This window comes from Lampetra fluviatilis, chromosome 51 (assembly GCF_964198595.1).
Source record: "Lampetra fluviatilis chromosome 51, kcLamFluv1.1, whole genome shotgun sequence".
NCBI lineage: Eukaryota > Metazoa > Chordata > Hyperoartia > Petromyzontiformes > Petromyzontidae > Lampetra > Lampetra fluviatilis.
In genome coordinates this window covers 6,686,969-6,703,303 of record NC_136325.1, presented here as the reverse complement: position 1 = coordinate 6,703,303, position 16,335 = coordinate 6,686,969, and positions in this window count along the sequence as shown.

The window sequence follows — 16,335 nt, the reverse complement described above, 5'->3', positions numbered from 1 at the left end:
CCGGCGTGGTCCATCATTTTTAGGACTCTATCCCCTGTCGCTGTCGATGATTCCATCGTTCCACGAACTCTCCCCTTGGCTGCGGTACCCTGAGCGGGCACGAAGAGGCTGATTAGCAACGGTCGCGGATCGTTTTCAAACGACGTCTCTCCTCCTCCTCCTTCAACTCCACTGGCTTCCTGTTCACGACACCGTAGACTGCCCATAGACTCAACACTGCCCATAGACTCAACACTGCACCATAGACTCAACACTGCCCATAGACTCAACACTGCCCATAGACTCAACACTGCACCATAGACTCAACACTGCACCATAGACTCAACACTGCCCATAGACTCAACACTGCCCATAGACTCAACACTGCACCATAGACTCAACACTGCACCATAGACTCAACACTGCACCATAGACTCAACACTGCACCATAGACTCAAAACTGCACCATAGACTCAACACTGCACCATAGACTCAACACTGCACCATAGACTCAACACTGCCCATAGACTCAACACTGCACCATTGACTCAGCACTACCCATAGACTCAGCACTACCCATAGACTCAGCACTACCCATAGACTCATCACTACCCATAGACTCAACACTGCCCATGGACTCAACACTGCACCATAGACTCAACACTGCCACCCATAGACTCAACACTGCACCACAGACTCAACACTGCACCATAGACTCAACACTGCCCATAGACTCAACACTGCACCATAGACTCAACACTGCCACCCATAGACTCAACACTGCACCATAGACTCAACACTGCTCATAGACTCAACACTGCCCATATACTCAACACTGCTCATAGACTCAACACTGCTCATAGACTCAACACTGCCCATAGACTCAACACTGCACCATTGACTCATCACTACCCATAGACTCAACACTGCCCATAGACTCAACACTGCACCATAGACTCAACACTGCACCATAGACTCAACACTGTCACCCATAGACTCAACACTGCACCACAGACTCAACACTGCACCATAGACTCAACACTGCCCATAGACTCAACACTGCACCATAGACTCAACACTGCCACCCATAGACTCAACACTGCACCATAGACTCAACACTGCTCATAGACTCAACACTGCCCATATACTCAACACTGCTCATAGACTCAACACTGCTCATAGACTCAACACTGCCCATAGACTCAACACTGCACCATTGACTCATCACTACCCATAGACTCAACACTGCCCATAGACTCAACACTGCACCATAGACTCAACACTGCCCATAGACTCAACACTGCACCATTGACTCAGCACTACCCATAGACTCAGCACTACACATAGACTCAGCACTACCCATAGACTCAACACTGCACCATTGACTCAGCACACCCATTGACTCAGCACTACCCATAGATTCATCACTATCCATAGACTCAACTCTGCCCATAGACTCAACACTGCACCATAGACTCAACACTGCCACCCATAGACTCAATACTGCACCATTGACTCAACACTGCTCCATTGACTCAGCACTACCCATTGACTCAGCACTACCCATAGACTCATCACTACCCATAGACTCAACACTGCCCATAGACTCAACACTGCACCATAGACTCAACACTGCCACCCATAGACTCAACACTGCACCACAGACTCAACACTGCACCATAGACTCAACACTGCCCATAGACTCAACACTGCACCATAGACTCAACACTGCCACCCATAGACTCAACACTGCACCATAGACTCAACACTGCTCATAGACTCAACACTGCCCATATACTCAACACTGCTCATAGACTCAACACTGCTCATAGACTCAACACTGCCCATAGACTCAACACTGCACCATTGACTCATCACTACCCATAGACTCAACACTGCCCATAGACTCAACACTGCACCATAGACTCAACACTGCACCATAGACTCAACACTGTCACCCATAGACTCAACACTGCACCACAGACTCAACACTGCACCATAGACTCAACACTGTCACCCATAGACTCAACACTGCACCACAGACTCAACACTGCACCATAGACTCAACACTGCCCATAGACTCAACACTGCACCATAGACTCAACACTGCCACCCATAGACTCAACACTGCACCATAGACTCAACACTGCTCATAGACTCAACACTGCCCATATACTCAACACTGCTCATAGACTCAACACTGCCCATAGACTCAACACTGCACCATTGACTCATCACTACCCATAGACTCAACACTGCCCATAGACTCAACACTGCACCATAGACTCAACACTGCACCATAGACTCAACACTTCCACCCATAGACTCAACACTGCACCACAAACTCAACACTGCACCATAGACTCAACACTGCCCATAGACTCAACACTGCACCATAGACTCAACACTGCCACCCATAGACTCAACACTGCAGCACAGACTCAACACTGCACCATAGACTCAGCACTGCACCATAGACTCAACACTGCACCATAGACTCAACACTGCACCATAGACTCAACACTGCACCATAGACTCAACACTGCACCATAGACTCAACACTGCACCACAGACTCAACACTGCACCATAGACTCAGCACTGCCCATAGACTCAACACTGCCCATAGACTCAACACTGCCCATAGACTCAACACTGCACCATAGACTCAACACTGCACCATAGACTCAACACTGTCCATAGACTCAACACTACCCATATATTTTTTTCGGTAAAGTCAACTAGGTAAAAATAAATTATAAAAATAATATAAATAATAATATAAATAAAATTATAAATCACGACGTTTCGGAGGCAACACAAGTCTCCGTCATCAGGTGGGACCGTCACAGCTAAATTTACTGTATCAAAATTTAGCTGTGACGGTCCCACCTGATGACGGAGACTTGTGTTGCCTCCGAAACGTCGTGATTGATTATTTTATTTCTTTTATTATTTCTATAAATTTTATTATTTATTTTTATTTTTACCTACGTGCCTTTACCGAAACAACCTAAGAGTATGAATCCTTGCAGTCACGAAAGCTTCAAATCTAGAACTACCCATAGACTCATCACTACCCATAGACTCAACCCTGCCCCTGTGCATGAAGCAGTCCCCCTCCTTCACCTTTCCTCTCTTCAGGCCTCACCTCTTTTCCATCACCCATTCCCTTCCTCGTCCCTCCCCTCGCCCCTCCACCCCTTCCCGTCCCTCCCCTATGAACCCTTTCGCGACCATCCCAAGCGCCTATCCATCGCCGCTGTCACTCATTCCTCAACAGCCCGTATTGATCATTCCACCCTGTATCATCGTGTTTGTAAAAGCTCCGTCAGGCGCCTCGAGTGACGGCAAGATAAGGTGGTGATGGGGGTTGCGAGGTAGTTCACATGTCGGTGATGTGCACGTCTTCTTCGAACGCTGGGGAGCCGGACAAGCCCCTCTCTGTACCAGCGTGGACGGCACCCTCGTGGTGTTCACCTTCTGAAGCGCTCGCTCGTCACCGTGGCGTGCGCGATGACCACCACCACCACCACGTGACTTTTATTTCGTGTTGTGCGCGGTGCTTTAGCGCCACAGCGCGTGGATTTGTAGCGTTTATTTTAATTTGTGTTGCTGGTGACTTTGTGTGTTTCATATCGAAATCGCCTCCAGTGCTGTTGCTGCTGGCGGCAATAAAAGTTGTTTAAAAGTCAAAAAGTATCTGAGTCGTCCCATCTCGCTCTATGAGTGAATACTCTGGGGCCGGGTTGAGATTGTCCTGTTGCTGATGCTGGTGATGACTGCGGGGATGCTATGCGTGTAAACTATCTCTAGAGGTCAATCTAGGACCGCATCACTGCACGAGTCGAACGCAAAAAACACTGGTCAACACACTTTTTCTGGCATAAGGTATTCCAACGGGTTTAAGGTAATTTTGGGGTGCTGATTCCAAATCTGGTATCAGTTTTCGTTAATCACATCACGTTTTTGACATATCAAATATTGCATTTTCAATAAAACTGCAGAAGAAAAATATTAAATAAATGTGGATATCTACATAAAATTATATTATAAACACACTATCCTAAAAATACAGCACCATATTTTAACACTAAATCAGTCACTGACTCGCAACAACTTGCAATCATAAGTGACAGAGTTAATTTCGGGTAAAATCAATAAAAATGGGGTATGCCGATAGCATAAAAATGAGATGTGATAGAGCAAATCTGAGATCAGATTTGGAATCAGCACCCTGAAATTAGTCTAAAACAGCTGCAAATTCCAGGCCAGAAAAAAATGTTTTTTGTTGTTGTTGACCAGTGTAATCAGAGTCAGCTTGTCGCTCCGATTATAAAACATTCCCCGTCTTACCTCAACAGCCTGTTGGGGCGAGCGCTGTGAGCGAACGCCTTTGTCTCATTCGTGAGTGGTGTTCATTTGAGTCTGAGTCGACCTAGGGGAGGTCCAGGACCGGTTTCGGATAATCGTCACCGGTGTTGACCGTGAGCGGGTATCGAACCCGGGTGGCCAGGTTCATAGCGCAGCGCGCTAACCGCTGCACTACCGCTCCCCAGATAGACACACACACAAATAAAAAAACAAAGATCCACCGTATAGCCTTCACGACTGTAGGGCAAGTGCTGTTAGCGAGCACCTATAAAGGCCGGCACGGCACACGAGGGGGTGGGTGGCCAGCACTACGCCCGACCGCCTTTGTCTCTCCAGTGGAGATGTTTACACACCGCACCAGGTACTCATTTCAGGCTGAGTCGACCTAGGGGAGGGCCAGGACCGGTTCAGATAATCGTCACCGGTGTTGGCCGTGAGCGGGTATCAAACCCGGGTAGCCAGGTTCATAGCGCAGCGCGCTAACCGCTGCACCACCGCTCCCCACACACTCCCACATACACACACATACACACACATACACACACATACACACACATACACACACATACACACACATACACACACCCTGACATGCACACACTCACCACTACCACCAGCAGCGGTTAGCGCGCTGCGCTATGAACCCGACGATCCGAGTTCGATTCCCATTCACGGCCACGAACACCAGTGACTCAGCCTCAAAGGGGCCGTCCATAAATGACGTCACGCACCTAGGATAGGGGGGGGTCAGACATTTGTGACGATGTGTGACGAGGAGGGGGGGGGGGGGTTGAGAAATGTGACGTCACATCGAAAATGCTCAACTTTATATAAATATAGACAACACGTTCTACTTAATTAAATAATCTTTTTAATACAATTTCTCCTCTAACATCAGAGTGCAGCGCCACATTAAATACGCGCTACAATGACAATAGTTTAAAGCGATTTGAAGAATTTTTTTTGGGGGGGGGGGGCAGAGCTTTGTGACGTCATATTTGAAGGGGGGGGTCTGACTTTTTGTGACGCCGTATGACGAGGGGGGGGTAATACATCGTCCAAAATCGCGTGACGTCATTTATGTACGGCCCCAAATGAGTACCTGGCGCGCGATGTGTGAGGGAGACAAAGGCGGCCGGGGGTGGTGCTAGCCCCCCCCCATCCCCCGTTCCCCTCGTGTACCAGAGTGCCTCCCGTTCAAAGGTGCCACTCGCTCTGAGCACTTGCACCAACGTTCTGCTTTCGGGGGCTCTACGGGGAAATCTTTGTGGGTGTTTGTTGAGTTTCAGCGCGCGCGACACAGTCGGAGCGAGACGCGAGTCGTCAACAATTACGAAACAAGTATAACCCGTAAAAACAAAGTTTTTCACTATAAATCCTTTATATGCGTCGCGGCTAGAGTCATCTCGTCCTCTGGCTTGAGATGGCTGCCACCTATGGGTCAGATGATTGCCTGCCACCATTAAGCAATTGGTAATTAAATATAATTTTTTTGTCCTAAAAAGTGTAAAATTTTGGAACAAAAAATTTCACGAACATGAATTGACACGCACAACGATTCTGTGTGCAAAATGTCAGCTCGATTGGATCACGGGAAGTGGGTTAAAAAACGACCGAAAGATTTGCACGGTCCTAAGCAAGCAAGCAAGTAAACTTAATATAAATGTGTCGTAACCCTCCACCACCCGACACGGCCAATCAGTAAAAAAGTGTCACGTTGACAAAAGACAAATAGTTCACTGCTTTAGCCCACCGGTGTGTTGAAGAGTGAATCCACACCATTTACAATTTGAGTTGTACGACGTTTCGCTGGTAATTGCATTCAGCATCATCGGGCAATTCGCCAGAATGGCGAGGCTCTGCTGTGTCTCCCGTTCGGATGCAATTACCAGCGAAACGTCACAGTACTCAAATTGTAAATGTTGTGGTTTCACGCTTCAACACACCGGTGGGCTAAAGCAGTGAACTATTTGTCTTTTGTCAACGTGACACTTTTTTTGCTGATTGGCCGTGTCGGGTGGTGGAGGGTTACGACACATTTATAAATAACGCGATCTAAACCCAAAAAACGTTGATTATGAATAATATTGGTCGCGAAAGCCTGCTACGTGTTAAACTTAATATAAAGGATTTAAAAAGAAAACAGGGAGCAGGAAAAGAAGAAGAAGTAGTACCCAAGAAAAAAATTTTGAACGCACGACTCACCGAAGCCCACCCAGCTAGAACTCCGGTATTGTTGAACAAAAAAAATTAGCAAGACGGAACGCTTTGGGAAAATAATTCGAAGGGGGAAAAAAAATTCAGACAAAGAGCCAAAACCCACCCAACCTACCCTCTTCCCCTCCCCGCGAAGGGAAGGAAGACGAGATTTTGACCAAGAGGCGGAGAGATAAGCCCTCGACGTGTCGTGCGATTAAAGAATGCGGTAAGATTGGGTCTGGGGGGGGGGACGTGACGCAGAGACGCGCAGAGCAACGCGCATCAGTCCTCCACTGAGTCGCGTTGGAATGTTCAACACACACACATCGTACATACACACACCCCTACATACACACATACACACACACACCCTACATACACACACCCACACCGTACGCACACACACACACCATACACACACACACCATACACACACATCGTACATACACACACATCGTACATACACACACACACCATGGACACACCATACACACACACCGCACATACACACACACCCTACATACACACACACCAACCACACACATACACATCGTACAAACACACACACATATACACACACCATACACACACCACACATACACACACACCATACACACACACACGTACATACACACACCGTGCATACACCGTACATACACACACACACGTACATACACACACCGTGCATACACACACACCCGGACATTCACACACCCTTACATACACACACCCCGACATACACACACCGTGCATACACACCACTACCAGCCATACACACAGCACACACCCGTCCGTACACACCAGTCATGCACACAGCACTACACCGTGCATTCACCGGACATACACTCCACTACGATAATCACACACCACACGCACACACACCGCACATATAACACATATACACACCACCATCAGTCACACACCGCATAACACACACCCTACATACACGCAACCACACGTCGCACACACACACACCACGCACACACACACACACCACAGAGACACCACACACCACACACACACCACGCACACAAACACACACCACATACACACCACACACACACCACACACACACACACCACACACACCACACACACACACACCACACACACACACACCACACACACACACCATACACAGACACCACACACACACACACACCATACACACACACCACGAGTCACACACCATGCAACCAGGTCACCCGAGTTCGATTCCCGATTACGTCCGGCACCACCAGGTGACGAGAATCTGAACCTGTCCTGGGCCTCCCCTAGGTTGACTTGGCCTCAAATTAGTACCTGGTGCGGTGTGTAAACATCGCCACTAGGGATACAAAGGTGCCGGCCTTCGTAGGTGCTACTCGCAAACAGCACTTGGCCCAACAGTCTGTTTAGGCTATACGGGGGGTCTTTGTCTTTTGTGCTGACGCCTTCCCTGTGACCCGTGAGTTAGGGTCACCTGTGTGGGTGTGAGTGTGGTGGTGTGTGGGTGTGAGTGTGGTGGTGTGTGGGTCTGAGTGTGGTGGTGTCGATGTGAGTGTGATGGTGTGTGGATGTGAGTGTGATGGTGTGGGTGTGTGGGTGTGAGTGTGATGGTGTGCGGGTGGCAGTGTGCGTGAGTGTGTGGGTGTGAGTGTGCGTGAGTGTGATGGTGTGTGGGTGTGAGTGTGATGGTGTGTGGGTGTGTGCGTGACTGTGATGGTGTGTGGGTGTGAGTGTGCGTGAGTGTGTGGGTGTGAGTGTGCGTGAGTGTGATGGTGTGTGGGTGTGAGTGTGATGGTGTGTGGGTGTGTGCGTGACTGTGATGGTGTGTGGGTGTGAGTGTGCGTGAGTGTGTGGGTGTGAGTGTGCGTGAGTGTGATGGTGTGTGGGTGTGAGTGTAATGGTGTGTGGGTGTGAGTGTGAGTGTGGTGGTGTGTGGGTGTGAATGTGATGGTGTGGGTGTGCTTGACTGTGGGTGTGAGTGTGATGGTGTGTGGGTGTGTGCGTGACTGTGATGGTGTGTGGGTGTGAGTGTGCGTGAGTGTGTGGGTGTGAGTGTGCGTGAGTGTGCGTGAGTGTGATGGTGTGTGGGTGTGAGTGTGTTGGTGTGTGGGTGTGAGTGTGATCGTGTGTGGGTGTGAGGGTGCGTGAGTGTGGTGGTGTGTGAGTGTGATGGTGTGTGGGTGTGAGTGTAATGGTGTGTGGGTGTGAGTGTGAGTGTGGTGGTGTGTAAGTGTGATGGTGTGTGGGTGTGAGTGTCGTGGTGTGTGATGGTGTGTGGGTGTGAGTGTGACGGTGTGTGAGTGTCGTGGTGTGTGATGGTGAGTGGGTGTGAGTTTGATGGTGTGTGGGTGTAAGTGTGATGGTGTGGGTGTGAGTGTGCATGAGTGCGGTGGTGTGTGGGTGTGAGTGTGGTGGTGTGAGTGAGTGTGATGGTGTGTGGGATTGGGGAGCGGTGATGCAGCGATTAGCGCACTGCGCTACGATCCCATGTACGATTAACCGAATCAGGTCTTGTGCCTCCCCTAGGTCGACTCAGCCTCAAACGAGTACCTGGTGCAGTGTGTAGTAAACATCAACACTGGGGAGACAAAGGCGGCCGGGCGTTACCCTGGCTACCTTGTGTGCTACCCGCTAACAGCACTTGCCCCGACATGCTGTTCAGGCTATACGGGGTATCTTTGTATTTGTGTGTGCGTGCGTGTGTTTGACGGGGTGGGCGGCAAAGCGATCGAGATTTTCAAGATTACACCATCATTTCCAACACTCGCACCACCACCATCATCATCATCTTTGCCATCTATTAATAATAGCAGCACTGTCACCATGATCATCACCACCACCACCAGCAGCACGACTTAGTCACGATTATCACAATGATTGCGGTGATGCTGACCATACATTATTCAATCGATGTTCAATCTTACATTGTTTAGTGCGCCGATGAGATCGTGTACATGTCCACGTTAGAGTAGTCTCATGGTGAGCATCTGACATGCTACCCGCGAATCATGGATTATATGCAGACCCATCTTCATAAAAATGTATAGACCCACACATACATCCCTAGACTCACACAGAGACCCATAAACTCACACAGAGACCCATAGACTCGCACAGAGACCCATAAACGCACACAGAGACTCATAACCCTACATAAAAACCCACAGACTCACGCAGAGACCCATAGACTTACCCAGACATCATAGGCGCACACAGAGACTCATAAACTCACACAGAGACCCATAAACTCACACAGAGACCCATAGACTCACACAGAGACCCATAAACTCACACAGAGACCCATAGACTCGCACAGAGACCCATAAACGCACACAGAGACCCATAAACTCACACAGAGACCCATAGACTCACACAGAGACCCATAAACTCACACAGAGACCCATAGACTCGCACAGAGACCCATAAACGCACACAGAGACCCATAAACTCACACAGAGACCCATAGACTCACACAGAGACCCATAAACGCACACAGAGACCCATAGACTTGCACAGAGACCCATAAACGCACACAGAGACTCATAACCCTACATAAAAACCCACAGACTCACGCAGAGACCCATAGACTTACCCAGACATCATAGGCGCACACAGAGACTCATAAACTCACACAGAGACCCAGAGACTCACACAGAGACCCATAGACTCACACAGAGACCCAGAAACTCACACAGAGACCCATAGACCCACACAGAAACCCACAAACTCACGCATAGACCTATAGACCCACACAACATCCATAGACTCACAAGACAAACATCCCCTGTGTAGCCCGTATAAAGGTAGTGTCTGTTGTTGCTGCTCCTAAAGTCGTTCAATAAACTCGTCTGTCGTAAATTACTTGCTCATCGTTAGGTGCCCATCCTGAGTGCAATCACCTTTGCTTGCTTAATAGATGCGTGGCTGAGGAAGGCGGAATAACACAGGAGAGGGAGAGAGATTGTTACGTGATCATGAGCAGTAGTGTAGTTTCGATTTAAAGCTTTCGTGACTGCAGGGATTAATCTTCTTGGTTCTTTCGGTAAAGTCACGTAGAAGGGAAATAATAAAATAATAAAAATAAAACATGATAAAACAATTTTCACGACGTTTCGGCCACAACGCAAGCAGCCGTCCTCATTCTTCACCTGAGGACGGCTGCTTGCGTTGTGGCCGAAACGTCGTGAGAATTGTTTTATTATGTTTTATTTTTATTATTTTATTACTTCCCTTCTACGTGACTTTACCGAAAGAACCAAGAAGGAAAAAAAACAGTAGTGCAGCGGTTAGCGCGCCGCGCTACGAACCCGGCGACCCAAGTTGGATTCCCGCTCACGGCCAACACCAGTGACGGTGATCCGAATCGGTCATGGGCCTCCCCTAGGTCGACTCAGCCTGTGGAAAACATCGCCACTGGGGAGACAAAGGCGGTCGGGCGTTGTGCTGGCCACCCACCCCCTCGTGTGCCGGGCCCGGCCTTCATAGGTACTCGCTCAGAGCACCTGTCCCAACAGAGACGTGAAAGCCGCCTCGATTTTTAAATCCTTTATATTAAGTTCACTTGCTTGCTTGCTTGCGCGCTTACGACTGTGCACATCTTTCGGTCGTTTTTTAACCCACTTCCCGTGATCCAATCGAGCTGGCATTTTGCACACAGACTCGTTGTGCGTGACAATTTATTTTCGTGAAATTTTTTTTCCAAAATTTTACACTTTTTAGGAAAAAATAAATATATTTAATTACCAATTGCTTAATGGTGGCAGGCAATCACCTGATCCATAGGTGGCAGCCATCTCAAGCCAGAGGACGAGAGGACTCTAGCCGCCACGCATATAAAATATTTATAGTGAAAACTTTGTTTTTACGGGTTAATTTTTTTCCTTTCTGATGATGTCCAGGGAGTGAAGTGTGGTGACTGGGAGCAAGTGGGGCAGCAGTTGGCGCTGAGCTACGAACGTGGCCAAAGACCCGAGTTCGATTCCCGCTCACAGCCACAAACATCATCGGCGAATATTTGAACCAAGTCCTGAGTCTCCCTCGCCCAAGTCGACTCCGTAACAGATAAACTAAACAACGTTTTAGTTTAGCTATTTTACAGAAGCGACCTGGCCACAAATGATGGCTCAACGTCGTGTGGCTCATCATCACGCGGACATTTATAGCAGAGGCCAAATACTCTGAGCGCGTGTCGCTGATTCGAAATGTGGAGGGAAATCCGGAGGACGCTGAGAGAGAGAAAGAGACACGCAAACCCTTCCAGTATGAACACAAATTCTGCCAATGGCTGTGTCAGAGAGACTGAGTCAAGACAGATGAGACGCTGGGTTTGGGCCCTGGGTCTGTCTCTCTCTCTCTCTTACAGGGAGATCCATAATGGCGCTAACTCCAAGTAGAATGGAGATAATAACATAATAAAAATAAAACATAATAAAATAATACAATTCTCATGACGTTTCGGCCACAACGCATTCCATAAGTAGTGACTAATCCCAAATCAGCATTTTCCATAAATATGCTAAATTCATCTGTTGATATGCAAATTCATTTGTCAAGGCGCTCTTCCTCCTCTAACCCAGCTTAAATATACGCTGCCAAGCTTGGTGGTGTTCATTCAGACGCTGTCTTTCCGACAGACCTGCTCTTCACCTGAGGACGGCTGCTTGCGTTGTAGCCGAAACGTCGTGAGAATTGTATTATTTTATTATGTTTTATTTTTATTATTTTATTATCTCCCTTCTACGTGACTTTACCGAAAGAACCAAGAAGATGAATCCCTGCTGTCTCGAAAGCTTTAAATCGAAATTTACAACAGGCGTCAGGGTCGGGATCAGGTGAGGTCGTTAACATCTCCTAGCCACCGTGGCGCCTCGCACTTTCCCCACCAGTCTATTGAGGCTATAAGGGGGACCTTTGTCTTGGTTGTTGTGGGGGTGGGGGAGGGGCGGGGGGCTGTTTCGTGGTGGAGAGTTGATCTCCGGCTATGTAACACATCCACACGGCAACTGCCCACACACACTGCGTGGCTGATTGTATCACTCGCACCGCGTGACCGGCGCTCTCGTGACAGAACCGGTGGGTTCATATTTGAAGCGGTGCTGGGCCCTCCCCTAAGTCGACTTGGCCTCAAATTTGTACCTGGTGCGGTGTTACAAAAAAACAATTCAGAAGTCACGTGATTTACGGGAGGATTGATACGCGATTGTGTGAGCATCATCGATGCTACTACACTATACACCAGAGGTGTGGACTCGAGTCATGTGACTTGGACTCGAGTCAGACTCGAGTCATGAATTTGATGACTTGCGACTCGACTTGGACTTGCATAACAATGACTTTGTCCCACCTATGAGATGTGGACTCGAGTCATGTGACTTGGACTCGAGTCAGACTCGAGTCATGAATTTGATGACTTGCGACTCGACTTGGACTTGCATAACAATGACTTTGTCCCACCTATGAGATGTGGACTCGAGTCATGTGACTTGGACTAGAGTCAGACTCGAGTCATGAATTTGATGACTTGCGACTCGACTTGGACTTGCATAACAATGACTTTGTCCCACCTATGAGATGTGGACTCGAGTCATGTGACTTGGACTCGAGTCAGACTCGAGTCATGAATTTGATGACTTGCGACTCGACTTGGACTTGCATAACAATGACTTTGTCCCACCTATGAGATGTGGACTCGAGTCATGTGACTTGGACTCGAGTCAGACTCGAGTCATGAATTTGATGACTTGCGACTCGACTTGGACTTGCATAACAATGACTTTGTCCCACCTATGAGGTGTGGACTCGAGTCATGTGACTTGGACTCGAGTCAGACTCGAGTCATGAATTTGATGACTTGCGACTCGACTTGGACTTGCATAACAATGACTTTGTCCCACCTATGAGATGTGGACTCGAGTCATGTGACTTGGACTCGAGTCAGACTCGAGTCATGAATTTGATGACTTGCGACTCGACTTGGACTTGCATAACAATGACTTTGTCCCACCTATGAGATGTGGACTCGAGTCATGTGACTTGGACTCGAGTCAGACTCGAGTCATGAATTTGATGACTTGCGACTCGACTTGGACTTGCATAACAATGACTTTGTCCCACCTATGAGATGTGGACTCGAGTCATGTGACTTGGACTCGAGTCAGACTCGAGTCATGAATTTGATGACTTGCGACTCGACTTGGACTTGCATAACAATGACTTTGTCCCACCTATGAGATGTGGACTCGAGTCATGTGACTTGGACTCGAGTCAGACTCGAGTCATGAATTTGATGACTTGCGACTCGACTTGGACTTGCATAACAATGACTTTGTCCCACCTATGAGATGTGGACTCGAGTCATGTGACTTGGACTCGAGTCAGACTCGAGTCATGAATTTGATGACTTGCGACTCGACTTGGACTTGCATAACAATGACTTTGTCCCACCTATGAGGTGTGGACTCGAGTCATGTGACTTGGACTCGAGTCAGACTCGAGTCATGAATTTGATGACTTGCGACTCGACTTGGACTTGCATAACAATGACTTTGTCCCACCTATGAGATGTGGACTCGAGTCATGTGACTTGGACTCGAGTCAGACTCGAGTCATGAATTTGATGACTTGCGACTCGACTTGGACTTGCATAACAATGACTTTGTCCCACCTATGAGATGTGGACTCGAGTCATGTGACTTGGACTCGAGTCAGACTCGAGTCATGAATTTGATGACTTGCGACTCGACTTGGACTTGCATAACAATGACTTTGTCCCACCTATGAGATGTGGACTCGAGTCATGTGACTTGGACTCGAGTCAGACTCGAGTCATGAATTTGATGACTTGCGACTCGACTTGGACTTGCATAACAATGACTTTGTCCCACCTATGAGGTGTGGACTCGAGTCATGTGACTTGGACTCGAGTCAGACTCGAGTCATGAATTTGATGACTTGCGACTCGACTTGGACTTGCATAACAATGACTTTGTCCCACCTATGAGATGTGGACTCGAGTCATGTGACTTGGACTCGAGTCAGACTCGAGTCATGAATTTGATGACTTGCGACTCGACTTGGACTTGCATAACAATGACTTTGTCCCACCTATGAGATGTGGACTCGAGTCATGTGACTTGGACTCGAGTCAGACTCGAGTCATGAATTTGATGACTTGCGACTCGACTTGGACTTGCATAACAATGACTTTGTCCCACCTATGAGATGTGGACTCGAGTCATGTGACTTGGACTCGAGTCAGACTCGAGTCATGAATTTGATGACTTGCGACTCGACTTGGACTTGCATAACAATGACTTTGTCCCACCTATGAGATGTGGACTCGAGTCATGTGACTTGGACTCGAGTCAGACTCGAGTCATGAATTTGATGACTTGCGACTCGACTTGGACTTGCATAACAATGACTTTGTCCCACCTATGAGGTGTGGACTCGAGTCATGTGACTTGGACTCGAGTCAGACTCGAGTCATGAATTTGATGACTTGCGACTCGACTTGGACTTGCATAACAATGACTTTGTCCCACCTATGAGATGTGGACTCGAGTCATGTGACTTGGACTCGAGTCAGACTCGAGTCATGAATTTGATGACTTGCGACTCGACTTGGACTTGCATAACAATGACTTTGTCCCACCTATGAGATGTGGACTCGAGTCATGTGACTTGGACTCGAGTCAGACTCGAGTCATGAATTTGATGACTTGCGACTCCACTTGGACTTGCATAACAATGACTTTGTCCCACCTATGAGATGTGGACTCGAGTCATGTGACTTGGACTCGAGTCAGACTCGAGTCATGAATTTGATGACTTGCGACTCGACTTGGACTTGCATAACAATGACTTTGTCCCACCTATGAGATGTGGACTCGAGTCATGTGACTTGGACTCGAGTCAGACTCGAGTCATGAATTTGATGACTTGCGACTCGACTTGGACTTGCATAACAATGACTTTGTCCCACCTATGAGATGTGGACTCGAGTCATGTGACTTGGACTCGAGTCAGACTCGAGTCATGAATTTGATGACTTGCGACTCGACTTGGACTTGCATAACAATGACTTTGTCCCACCTATGAGATGTGGACTCGAGTCATGTGACTTGGACTCGAGTCAGACTCGAGTCATGAATTTGATGACTTGCGACTCGACTTGGACTTGCATAACAATGACTTTGTCCCACCTATGAGATGTGGACTCGAGTCATGTGACTTGGACTCGAGTCAGACTCGAGTCATGAATTTGATGACTTGCGACTCGACTTGGACTTGCATAACAATGACTTTGTCCCACCTATGAGATGTGGACTCGAGTCATGTGACTTGGACTCGAGTCAGACTCGAGTCATGAATTTGATGACTTGCGACTCGACTTGGACTTGCATAACAATGACTTTGTCCCACCTATGAGGTGTGGACTCGAGTCATGTGACTTGGACTCGAGTCAGACTCGAGTCATGAATTTGATGACTTGCGACTCGACTTGGACTTGCATAACAATGACTTTGTCCCACCTATGAGATGTGGACTCGAGTCATGTGACTTGGACTCGAGTCAGACTCGAGTCATGAATTTGATGACTTGCGACTCGACTTGGACTTGCATAACAATGACTTTGTCCCACCTATGAGATGTGGACTCGAGTCATGTGACTTGGACTCGAGTCAGACTCGAGTCATGAATTTGATGACTTGCGACTCGACTTGGACTTGCATAACAATGACTTTGTCCCACCTATGAGGTGTGGACTCGAGTCATGTGACTTGGACTCGAGTCAGA